This window comes from Cricetulus griseus, chromosome 10, assembly GCF_003668045.3.
Source record: "Cricetulus griseus strain 17A/GY chromosome 10, alternate assembly CriGri-PICRH-1.0, whole genome shotgun sequence".
Lineage (NCBI taxonomy): Eukaryota > Metazoa > Chordata > Mammalia > Rodentia > Cricetidae > Cricetulus > Cricetulus griseus.
The window spans coordinates 20,754,179-20,767,750 of NC_048603.1; the positions used below are offsets into that span (position 1 = coordinate 20,754,179).

Genomic DNA, 13,572 nt, shown 5'->3' on the forward strand with positions numbered 1-13,572 from the left:
TGTTATCACATCCCTATATACTATAGAGCGGTGGGGCGGGGGCTTAATAAGGAGTAGCCTCCTGGACTGACTATTTTTCTTCACCCCAAGGCTCCAATGCAATGGAATACGGTTGGCCTCAGGCTTAACCCTGCTTTTCATCACAATACAAGAGGGCTGGGATTAATGCGTAAAGCAAACCGTTAAGAGATGGTCAAGACCAATGAGCAATAGTGAAGGCCAGGCTGGAAGAGAAGCCATGGTATGTTCAGAGCGGTGAGAATCTGTCCGTTAGATCCAGAGGACCAAGGCTTCCTTTTTCATTTAGTTAATCTTGAGTCCTTTCATTTTAGAAAACAATACACCGGGGAGTAAAGGACTGCTTTTCAGAGTTCTGCATATTTTAGTGAGTTCTCAAACATCAAGACAATGTTGTGGGAAGCCCCCCCGCCCTTTTTTTTGGTCAAGCAGACAGAAGTGTCAGTAGTCTGGAAACTCCACCTGTGTCTGAAGTCTGGAGTGGGATGCTTTTGTTGGAATGTGTCCTAGACCTAGCCCTGTGGGGCTGCTTAACTTTGAATGGTTAGTATGGAACTGTTGACTTAAATTGAACTGAACTGAGGGACACCCAGTTGATACAGGAGAATCAGACGGTCAGTTTTCAATGTTGAAAATGGCGTGTATTTGATATCAAGATGGAAGACAAACAGCAGGAACCAAGCGAGTTCAGTTATCATCTCAGCTGGGGACCTGGGTACATACGTAACAGGAACTGAATCAGAAGTCCAAGTGGAGAACTAGGCATGCCACAGACATGGCATTTGGGGTACAATGGATACTGAAGAAGCAATAATGTCTCTGAGGAGGTGGTGGCAGGGTTGCCATCCAGATTTCTGGGAGTCGTATTTTATCCACAGCACCCAGAGGACCCAAGTTTGCATAGTATTTCAGTTCTTTTTCAGCTCACTCATGAGAGATATGAATAAATTTGCATTTTAGTTAGCTCCCAAATAGCTTCACCAGCAGAAACAGAAAGGCTCTCCATGGCAATGCATACTCTGAAGAAATACATTTTATGTGTAAAACAAAAACCTGACCTTACTCTAGCTCCCAATTCATCCACCCTTGATTTCTGTCAAAACACTAAATAGTCTTTCCTTTTTGGTCTGCACTCGGCTACTTTATGGCCTATCCTCCTCAGCTGCAATGGAAGAAGAAATCATGATGCTGCCTGTTGACAGCGGTTCTAGCATGAACAAAGCTTGCTTTGCTGGTGACAACACTCCCAGAAACGTGTTCCTTGCCATTGTTGGGAGTCCTCAGTGCCAGAACATCATGGTGGTCTTGAGCCAAAATGACTTTTACATGGGCAATGGGACCAAGAGCAAGCAAGATAGCCTGACCCTGATGTACCCCCACTGAACACAGTGTTGTCAATAAATGAGGTGGCACACAGAGAATATCTGATACCATAACCTCTAAATCAAACTGTGCATGTTCCCCCCAAGAAGCACCCAGTACTGTTGGGCCAGACTCCATGGAACCCCAAGGCTAACATATAGAAGATGACACCAATCATGTTTGAGACCTTCAGTAGCTTAGACATACACAGGGTCACTCAGGCAGAACTGTTCTGTATGACCCTTGTGCACCACTGTCATTGTCATGGAATCTGGTGAATGATTTGCAAATACAGTGCCCATCTATAAGGGCTAATCCCTTCCCCACTTTATCTTGCACATGGACATGGCTGGCTAGGACTAAGATACTATCTCATGAAGATGCTGAATGAGGGAGGATTTAGCTTTACCACATGGCTGAGCTGGAGTGTGTGTGTGTGTGTGTGTGTGTGTGTGTGTGTGTGTGTGTGTGTGTGAGACATCAAGAAGCTTTACTACGTTGCCCCAGACTTCCATAAAGAAATGGCCATTGTTGTATCTTCTTCTTCCTTGGGGAAGAGATAAGAGCTACTTGACAAATGGGTGATTTTCAACAGCAATGAGTGAGACTAGTGTTAAGAAGTTCTCTTCGAGCCCTCCTTCCTGGTGTGAAATCCTGCAGCGTCCATGGGAACACATTCAACTCTGTCATGAAGCATGCAGTGGGTATCTGTAAGGACCTGTGCATCAACACAGTGCTGTCTAATGGCAGCACCATGTATCCAGACATTGCTAACAAGATACTGAAGATCACAGACCTAGAACGCGGCGGCATGGTGAACATCAAGATCATTGGTCCCCTTGAGTACTCAGTCTGTATTGGTGGCTCCGTCCCAGCCTCACTGTCCACTTTCTAGCATATGTGGGTCAGCAATGACATTTTGGGCCCTCCCACTGTCTACCACCAATGCCAGGAACCTGCAGCATTAGCTTATTCTGAAATATCAATGTACCCCGGAAAATGTACATAACTTATGCTAGCCTCAAAAGACTGGAGTAAGACTTTGAAGAGAAGTTTATTCTTGAAGCTTGTAACTTTTATCGGCACTGGATCATAGAACTTGTCACTGACTTTTGATCTTGCAGTCACCTTAACTGTTCATTGATATATGTTTAATACCCTTGTGTGTGTCATTTCTTTGAGGATTTTATGCAATGTATTTTTTTATCTTATTCCTCTTCTCCTTCAACTTCTACCCTTTCCACCACCATCCCTACCCACCCATCTTTGCGTCATATTTCTTTTAAGCTCCCGGCTCTACTCACTCAACTTCAAGCCTTCTATTTTTCAAGCCCATCAACTCCAATGTACTGCCCGTATATTCTTGGATATGTGGCCTTTCGCTGGAGCTTTGCTGGCCAACCAGGGGCTATACAGTTAAAGAAAACTGAGTCTCCCTGTCCCAGCAGATAACAACTGCCAATAGCTCCTCAGCTGAAGATAGCGCTTTGTGTTCACCTCCCCTCTCTCGCTGGGATTTTTTTTCTGGATGGACCTTGGGTAGATCTTATGCATGCAATGACAGCTGTGAGTTCAGATGTGCAGCAGCCCTTCTGTGTTTGGAAAACATTGTTTCATTATAGTCGTCCACTGCCTCTCACTCTCATAACCTTTCTATTAATAATTCCCGAGCTATGGGTGGAGGGGACGTGACATAGACATTCCATTTAGGGATAAATAGTCTCTCTCTCTCTCTCTCTCTCTCTCTCTCTCTCTCTCTCTCTCTCTCTCTCTGTGTGTGTGTGTGTGTGTGTGTGTGTGTGTGTGTGTCTAATACAGGGTTTTTCTGTGTAGCCCTGGCTGTCCTGGAACTTGCTCTGTAGACCAGGCTGGGCTCAATCTCAGAGATCTGCCTGCCTCTGCCTCCCAAGTGCTGGGATTAAAGGCAGTCTTTAGTCTCTTATTCTCTGCACCTTGACTAATTAGTTATAGGTCTCCTTTAATCACCATCTACTGAATAATGAAGCTTCTCTGATGAGAGTTAAAAGACATGCTAATTTGTGAGTATAATGATAATTCGTTTTTTTTTTTGTTTGTTTGTTTGAATGCTTTTTTGTTTTTGTTTTTTTTGAGACAGGGTTTCTCTGTAGCTTTGGAGGCTGTCTTGGATCTCACTCTGTAGACCAGGCTGGCCTCAAACTCACAGAGATTGGCTTAATAGTTTGTCAATTTAAGAGAATAATATTAGTAGATTTTCTCTTAGAACCTATTACCTGTCTACACAGGTTCTTGGCCCCAGTACTGGTGTTAATTTTGGGTTTCGTCTTGTGGGGTGAGATTTAAATCCAATCTAAAAGTGCTTGCCCCCATAATACTTGTGTCACTATTGTACCAGTGGACATGGCTTACTACCCCAATCATTATTTGTAGTTCACAGGGTTAACATCTGGGTAAGAGCCCAAATTAATGCATAGAGAGACTTGTATTCGGTACAAAGCTGCTTGGCCAATGACTTGGATTTCTCATCTGTTAGCTCAGTCTCAATTATCATAAATCTATATATTTTATAAGACTTATCGGACACCTTATTGGCGTCCTCCTTGGTGGTGGCTCACATCCCGCCACTGGAGGATGTGAAGGGGAAAAGGGGAATACTTCCTCTTTCTCCTTGCTTAACTATGAGTCTTCTTGCTATGTCACTTCCTGACTGGATCACCACTTCTCTACTACATTTCTCAGAATCCTCTTTGACTCCTAGTCCCATCTAACTTGCTGTCTCAGTGGCCAAACAAGTACTTTATTCAATAATCAATAAGATGAACATACACAGTAGTACATTCCCTATCATGATCCATCTATAACACTTTGGGGAATAAGTCCAGAGGACTATACATCCTACTATAGAGACACTGGTTCATCCGTGTTCATTGCTGCTTTATTCATCATAGCCAGGAAATGGAAATAACCAAGATGTCTATTACCTGATAAATGGATATGAAAGTGTGGTGCATTTATGCAACAGTGCATAAATATGCACTGTTGAATATTTGAATTATTGAATAGTTGAATATGCAACTATTCAGCCTTTAAAGAAAGAATATTATGAAATTCACAGGTAAATGGATGGGCCTGAAAACAATTATTCCAGGCCCAGAAAGACAAATGTCATGTGACTTCATTCATTTGTAGTTGGTAATTTTAGATCTTAAAATATTTGTGTTTCATTTGGAAGACCCTGTGTATGTCTTGGTGTAAGTCCTTAGTGCATATGGCTAAGTCACCTGATGGCTGAGGAGGCTCTAGAGAAGAGAAAATCCAACCCTGGCAGATGTGTCTGAGCACCGTGCAGTAATCTGTGCAGGGGGATTAATGATGGAACTGACTGTTCCAGAAAGGATTTCTGAATCTGTTGGCATTTTCTGCTTGTAAATCTAACAGGTTGAGAAATCCTGAACCTGAGGATTCAATTTCCATCTGGTGTCTTCTCTCCTGACTGCCTTGAGTTGGGAATGTTTGCATTTACACTTGTAAGTTTATTCATCCCTTTAGTTAATATAAGATTTGTTTTTTGGTGGGGTACTCAATTCTTTAAGAAATCATATATGTTGATTTCCCATTGTTCAATGGGATCATTAGACCACAGCAAAACATCACTGTATGGAGAAAATTGAAGTGCTATTGTATATCAAGGAGTGAAAAAAACTAGGTTTCATTTTGGATTTAATATAATACTTTTCTGCATCTGTTGATATCTTTAACTTTTGCAGATTTGAACGTTTTTTTAGTTTCTAGAACTTGACCAAAAGTTTCACATATTCTGGCCTTTTGTACCTGTGTGTATATATAGATATGTATGTGTATGGGGGCAGGAGAGGGAACGTGAAAACACTCTTGTCTTTTGATTATGGTTTTTTTTTTCTGACCTAAATTATTTAGTCTTTGATTATTTAATTACAGTTGTGTAACTGGGTGTTTAAAAGCCACTTTTCATCTTAGATTTGGCTGAGAAATCAAAAGCTAGTGAAATCCATGCCAAGAACACTCACCCCTGGAGTTCGCTGCTGGCCACTGACACAGAGTGAACTAAGAGACTGAAGCTATGCCCTTTCACTTCTGGAGACCAGCACTGCATCTGTGAAGACTGCAGCATCTAGAGGCTCAGAGAGAAGACTTCTCTGAGTGGGGACTGGTGCACAGTGTGTGCAATGTGTGGAAGCCAAGCCAGGCTCAACTCTCCTTTACTTCCATAGATTATCTTACTTAGGCAGAGTCAGGGGGTCCAATAACCACATTTCAAAGAGCTGACCTAGTGTTCCCTGGAGTAAAGGAACGCAATACAACACATGGGGTCTTGAGTATGACGGGGGCAGGGGGTGGTTTTGAATGGTTAAAGAGAAGATTGTTCAAGTTGGGTGGTGGAGCACACCTTTACTCCCAGCACTAGGGAGGCAGAGGTAGGGGGATCTCTATGAGTTCAAGGCCAGCCTGGTCTACAGAGTGAGTTCCAGAACAGCCAGAGGTACACATAGAGATTCTGCCTTGAAAAACAAAAACAAAACAAAACAACAAAAACAAGATTGTTCTCTTGACAAAGCTACCAAAGAGGGTCTTCCTGTCTAGATGCATGGTGGTGTCTGGTCATCTTTGTGAGAGCCTACAGAGAGAGGGAAAGGAGGGTGGGCTTTAAGGTTTCAAAAGCCCATGCCAAGGTCAGAGTCTCTCTTTTGGCTCTTAGCTACTTCTCTGGCATCATGCTTCCCTCCCATCATGCATGTTGCTTCCATGCTCCATGCCACGATGATGACGGACTAAGCCTCTGAAACTTTGTGCAAGCCTCCAACTAAATGCTTTCTTTTATAAGAGTTGCCTTGGTCATGGTGTCTCCTCACAGCCATGGAACAGTGGCTAAGACACAGTCCCCCTGTACACCAAGACGAATTTTTAAAATGTGCTGAACAGCTAGTTCATCTCAATTATAGAAGGCAGAGGTGCTCTCTCATTAGAAAACAGCCCATAAGTTACTATGGCATTCTCAGTGAAGGAGAATATTTAAATGTCTTCCATTCTGGCTTTCTATCTACAAAACAAGATCAATAATTCTAGTTCTTCATTTGACACGTCTCCAATGAAGAAGATGAGTAGAAAACTCAGGATGTGAATTGAAAGTAGAAGTTTGAGAGTTGAAGACCTCTTACTGTATCGTATTTTGCTATCTATTGAGTCTTAAGAGTTTGCCGCTTGTATAACTTTGAGCACTGAAACTTCTCTCCACTCATCATCATTATTGGCATCCAAGCCAAAATCACCTTCAATGTTTCCACCAATTGTATTTCAAGTCCTAGCCCTATCCTCTACATTTCTCTTAAACCAATCCTCCTCGTGTGAAGATATGATGATGCAACTTGACTGACATGTCACTTTGTAGGCCTCCCATGGTCTTGAGGGTAAACTCTTCAACGTGCCTTGTATAACCCTTCATTAGACGACCTATTTCTCAGAGGTGTTTTCTGATCCCTAAGTTCCCTACATTTATGGTGTCACCAACTGATCTTCCATACGTTCTTAACTTTGTCACTTCCCATTTTCCTCTTGACGTTGGTAGAGGCTCTGCTTCCCACATTCCTCATCTAGAAACTGTCCTGCCTTCTTCAAGTCTCCACGTCAGCCAGTCTGACACAGTCTTCCATCCCTGGGGTGCATTTCCAGAGCGTTACCGGTGATTCACATCGTGTTATTTCTGGCTTATCCCTTATCTTCTCCTCTACTTCTGAGGTCTGTTCTCAGTCATATGATCTCCCAGAGTGGGAAGTCTCTGACTGAAATGAGCTCTCCTCTCATTTGTCTTCCATCCTCTTCTGAATCACAGTGTTCTCCTGGAATGTTCTCTTCACTTCTGCAGAGGACATAGAGTTGGACCTGTTCTCTAGGCTGTCTGTATATCCCTTGGGTCTCTCAGATTTCTTTTCTGTACAGAATTATATAATTATCATCCTTGTTTGTTCTAAAAATATGGAAAAATTATGGACCATGTATCTAGAGTATCAAAATCTGTAGAAAGTTGTCTGTTTTCATTCCATGCAATGGAGCACATTCAAGTCCTTCACTACGTAGCAAGATGAAAATAAATACAAGAATGACTACTAGTGGGTATATGTAATTGGACTGAATAAAATTCTTTTATATCTTATTAGATTTCATCTTTATATGGACTTCATGCTATAGACAATATTATTATTTTAAGATTAAGAAGGTTATGAAGGAGTTAATGGACCTTCATTCTGAATCTCCCCAGAAAGTGCATCCTTACTGAGATATTTCTCATCGTCCCTCAAACTTACTCACGTTTCCTCACATAAGAAGTATTTGACCTGAAGGTTGGATTTTAGAGAATTAAATGGATTTCTAGGGTTCGGTTTCTTCTCTCTTTCAAGAAGGATCTATTTATGTATAGCATGGAAATCCAATCTCCCCTCTCTAAGAGTGAAGTGTCTGTTTTGGGGGTGGTTGGATCATATGAATTAGTAAGTTTCTTGTCACATTTTATGATATGGTATCCAAGTGCTTTTAGCAACAATGAAGATCTCTCTCTCTCTCTCTCTCTCTCTCTCTCTCTCTCTCTCTCTCTCTCTCCTCTCTCTCTCCCTCTCTCTCTCTTTCTCTCCCTCTTCTCCACCCGGTGTGTGTGTGTGTGGTGTTGTGTGTGTGTGTGAGAGAGAGAGAGAGAGAGAGAGAGAGAGAGAGAGAGAGCTAAAATTCCTCAAGTTATAACATTGTACCTAGGAAGCTAGAGAACAAAAATTGTGATTTTAGCCGCAAGAAGGCACAGAGCATCTGTTGAGATAAACTCACTCCAACTCTCATGTTTCCCAGACAGCTGGAAATCCACAGTCACCTGTTGAAAACGTGGTGATCTTCTGAGGCCTTCTCGATTCCTCACACACAGATCTGGGCCGGTGAGTACACAGTGGTTCATTGCTGTACTGGGAATGAATTTGGGTATTCACAGAAGCAGGGTAGAAAATTACTCAAGACAGATGAAGTACATCTTCCAGGGCTGTGGTGTTTCTACACGGTGGTACCTTTGCAAATTGTGATCTGAAAATAAAGCTACCACAGCCCATTTGAGGCCACTCGGAAACCTGCCTCTGTATCAAGTGCTCAGCCTTACTGATAAGCTTGAGTCACTGAGTTCTGTCACTTTGTTATTCTTTAGTATGAAAATGAAGAAACCTAAGTTCCACTGTGTCCCAAGTCACCTAACTAGAAAGTGACAGAGTTGGAACTCGGACTTGAACACTTTTATCCCTTGTTCTCTATACTGCCCACCCCTGCTGAGCACCAGCTATCCTTCCATTTTGGAAGTGGCCAGTGGTATAGGTACTGACATCATTGTTTTCAACCAGAAAAAAATGAGTCCTAATTAAAAAAAAAAAGTGTGTGTATGTATGTGTGTCTTTGCAGTACGCATGCATGTATGTATAGGTTCATGAGGGGAAGAGTGACCTACTTATTTTTTTGAGGCAGGGTTTCTCATTGGGACTTGGGGTTCACTAATTTGGCTAGGCTGGCTGGCCAGCTAGCCTATGGATCCCCCTCTATGTGTCTCCCCAGCCTTAGGATTATAAAATGTAGCACCCTGACCAGGGTGGTTGATAGGGATGAAACTCAAGTTTGCATACTTGCATGACAAGCATTAAACTGACTGAGCTATCTCCCTGGTCTTGGGTCCTAATCTTGACTTTGATATGTTCTGTCTGTTCGATTTTGAGTAGATGACCATATTCTGTCATCAGTAGAATAAGCCAAATAATAGAATCTAATTCACAGTATTGTTTTAAAACTAAAAACAATAACTGTATGGAGGGCATTAGCCATGAAATGTCATCCTATGGCAGTGAATCAACTCTTCTATTACTCACTGCGTTTCTCAAAGCAGAGCTACAGGCCTGAAGATACACTCCAACTTACTAACTTCTAAAACCAAAGCACAGTAGGACCATGTTTCTTCTGGGGGCTTCAGGAACGAAGACCCTCTTGTTTTTTTCTTTGTTTTTTGAGACAGGGTTTCCTTGTGTAGTGTTGGACCCTGTCCTGGAACTAGTTCTTATAGACCAGGCTGGTCTTGAACTCACAGAGATCTGCCTGACTCTTCCTCCCAAGTGTTGGGATTAAAGGCATGGTCCACCACCACTTGGAAGCCACTGAACCATCATCTCTCCCCCCTTGTTTTTTTCTAATTAAAATTTTATTATTTTGTATAAGGGTGGGTGCACACACCTGCCCATGCCACAACATGTATGAGGAAGTCAGAGGACAATGTGTGGGGAGTGAGTTCTCTATTTCCACCCCTGTCATTGCTTGACACCTTTTTCTAGGTGCCCCTGTGCCTGGAGTGTTCTCCTTACTTATAATAGAATTGTTGTCAAGTGTGACCTCAGTTTAATTTGATGACTTATATGAAGAGTCTGTTTCCAAATGGGATCTCATTCACAGGCACCTGGGGGTTGAGATGCCAACATATCTCCTTAGGGGACAGAATTCAACTTCGAGCAGTAAAAGGTAGTTATTACGATCATAATGATGGTGTTTTCTGTACAAGCTAGACAGAAAGTGTCATCTTTTATAGAGGAAAATGCTATGATCCACATTAAAATTATAGGGGAAAATAGAACCCATTTGTTTCTTTGGCATCAACTGCACAGTTGAAGTCAAATTCATCTTAAAAGGTCATCAGCAATCACACAAAATACAAAGCAATCTGAAGTCTTGAGATCCTGTGAGCTACAGAAAGAGCAAGCTCAGTTCAGGGTGTTGACAGATTTCCCTTGACGACATTCAGGCCCAATTCATTATATCTGCCACTTACTCTGAGTCTCATTCTGCATCACCTGGACCCATTAATTACTGCCATTTGGTAAATGTTCTTTGGATGAGAGCCATTTCAGCGACAACCGTGAACACCACTAAGTAAGGTTTGGTTGGTTAACCTTTCAAGCTCTCTGCTGCTTGGCTGTGTGGCAGCCTTTGAACACCAGTTTCAGCAGCAGCCCTGGCCTTTCTTTACCCACTAGATGCATACTCCATTGTCATGATCTCCAGATGTTGTCAAAGAGTCTTTGGGTTTCAAAATCATCCCCATCAAAGAACCGCTGGGCTAGATAGAGCATATGAACAAGTAGACAGTGAAAACAGTATGTGGGAGCAGTTGGGACAGCATGGAAGGGTGTTGCAGACTGTTTACACAGATTCAATGAAACATATCTGCAGACAGACACATGCTAGTCACAATGACTAGGTTCTATACAGGGTATTTAGCTGCGGAAGAACCTAACTCATGGTTTGTTTAAGAAATCATTTTCCCCATTCATTCATTCCCCTCATCCTTTATCCAGTAAATACATATTATGTACCGTATATTCTGCCTGATACCAGGTTCCACCAGGTGTTGGGAATATGTATATGTTGAATTGGACAGGACAAAGTCTTGATGCTTAGTAATAAGTACAAGAACTCAAAATTCCTTCTCCCCCCAAAACTATATGGTTATTAAACATGGTGGATAATATTTATGCAAGGTAAATATTATTACAGAGGAAGAATTATTGACAGTTTGATGGGAGAAGAGAAGACAAACTGCACGTTCACAAATAACACATCACTAACAAAAGGTTGAAAGAGGTGTTAGATACCTTGAGAGGAGAGTGAAGAAATTCCAGTCCAAGGGAAGTATTAGTGGGAAGACAAGAGAGTCTGAAACACCAAGGAATGTCGGCAGATTGTAGGACAAATAAATCCTGCACAATCAGAAGCTTCAGGAGGCAAATCCAGAGCCTACTTACACTGAAGGTATGTTATTCTCAGTCTTATTTATTTATCCACTCATTTATTAGATTTACCGTCAGCATTTAGAAGCATAGGGGTTTTATATATAATTTTAAGAATAACATGATTTCTTGGAAAGAAATGAAAGAAGTGATTAAACATTAATATTCCTGACATGAGAAGAGATACTTAGAGATTTGGCTTCTTTTGATCACAGGAAGTATCCAAATACAGTTTGAGAAATTGACCAGGTGGATAGTTTTAATTTCATTAAAAGGTGAGATAGTGTCTAGATGCTACCTACTCCCAGTAGTTCCGGCAATGCATGCTATTGTCATAAGAAAATTACACAGAGATGAAGGAAGCAGTAACTAGACAGCAGCCATTTTGCCAGCTGTGCTTTGGGCAACAACTAGGTAGAGGTCTCCTTGGCCTATGCCACAGAGAAAGAAAGAGATTGAAATGGAAAAGATTTGACTTGTGAATCAGAACATGAGATTGAGCCCTTCCATGGAGATAGGATTTGGCGTTATCTATGCAACTCTTCTTCTCATCTACATATTTATCATAGTGTAGATGACAAATGATTTAGTTACATACCCAATTGGCTGTTGCTAGTCTATTCACCAGCATCACTTTCTGGAAGTAATGCACTTTCTGCAAGCCCACTCACCTGGTGCTCTGTGAAAATGAGCTAGATATTGGTTTGGTTGCCTGCTGTGTGGAGTAATTTCTGTGCCCTCTAGGGCATGGAATGGTTAACAGAATAGAGGGTCAACTTGGTCTAGTGAGCAGGTATATAAGATGCTTACTAAGGGGAACCCAGTATTGAAGACCAACTGACCCACATTGCGGAGCCCCAGGCTGTGCAGGACTGAGCCAGAGTGAACTCTGACACTGTTCATGCAAGACTGAGCTTTTCAAACGCATGCTGTTTCCAGGACAGCATACAATTTATTATAAGGTCAGGTTTGCAAACAGGTATGGCCTTTTGTGTCCCAGGACCACCTGGATATGAGCAGCTCCAATTTGTGGAGAAGGGAGTATAATGTACAGGGTCTGAAAGCAATGCTGATCTCTGTCTGGTTCCCTCAGATATAGACCCCGAGGCTACATTTTGATTGCAAGTTATTTACTTGGGAGTAAACCCAGGAAGTTTCTGTGGGAAAGAGGGAGTGCATGAAGTGAAGGGGAAGGAAGCTGAGGGAAGATGAATTTAGAAGTATGTACCTATCAGGTGTAACTAGGGGTCAGTCCCACTGGAGGCTGAGAAATTCTGCAGATATCCTATTCACAAGTGGAGAAGTCAGGTTTTTTTTTTTTTTTTTTTTTTTTTTTAATTCTGCCCACTCTATCCCAGCAAGTGAAGAAAGTGTGACAAGTTTAAGTCAGAGTTGGGCCCAGTCTGCAGCGGCGTCTAGCCAGAAGGAAATGGAAGGGTCCCCATGGTAGTATTAATGTAATTGGCCACCCTAATCTCATAGGGAGGGGCACTATAAGGAGATATGGCTCTGTTGGAGTGGGTATGACCTTGTTAGAGGAAGTGTGTCACTGTGGGGTGGGGGGCTTTAAGGTATCCTATGCTTAGGATACTGTCCAGTGTCTCAGTCGACTTCCTGTTGCCTGCAAGACGTAGGACTCTCAGCTATTTATCCAGCATCGTGTCTGCATGCATACCGCCATGCTTCCTGCCATGAGGATAATGGGCTGACCCTCTGACACCATCAGTGAGCCACCTCGATTAAAGGTTTTCCTTTATGAGAGTTGCCATGATCCTGGTGTCTCTTCACAGCAACATAAACCCTAACTAAGGTACACACTCACTAAGAGGAGTAATGAGTTCCCTTGCCAGGAAGGTGGCTTGCAGATGGGGTGCCAGAATTCTGTGTGATTATTCCAATATTAAAGAGGCCAAAGAGGCTTGGAAGTTACCAGGGAAATGGCGGTGCTAGAACAATGTCACAGGAAGGGAAGTCTTGGAAAATTACCATGCGTTTACTGTAAAACTCCGATAATGTATAGTTTTAAGGCCATATAGAAGACCAAGAGAATGTTTCTAGCAGCTAAGGGACCACTTGAGAATCAAAAATTAAAGTAACAATTTGAGAGGAGGCATGCACCTGTAATACATTTTAAACAGCTCAGGTAATAGTTTGCTCAAAGACAATTAAAACCTGCATTTCTAAAATCTCACAGCAAATATTTTGTTAACAAAAATTATGTAAGTCATTTTGACCAATCTTCAATTTATACAACAGAGGAGTGAATACTGTTTTTTTTTTTAAATAAAGAGATTAATGTTTATAAATCTAGCTAGTGTTTTGAAACTTGGCATGTTCTTTGTATCTCTGACTTTGGCTACTTGATACTATAGTTTGGTTCTAGAACGTT

At 41.9% G+C, this 13,572-nt stretch overlaps 1 pseudogene; it reads left to right on the forward strand.

Moving 5' to 3' along the window:
• LOC113837456 overlaps nt 1–13,572 on the forward strand; it is a 244,937-nt pseudogene that overhangs the window by 99,437 nt on the left and 131,928 nt on the right.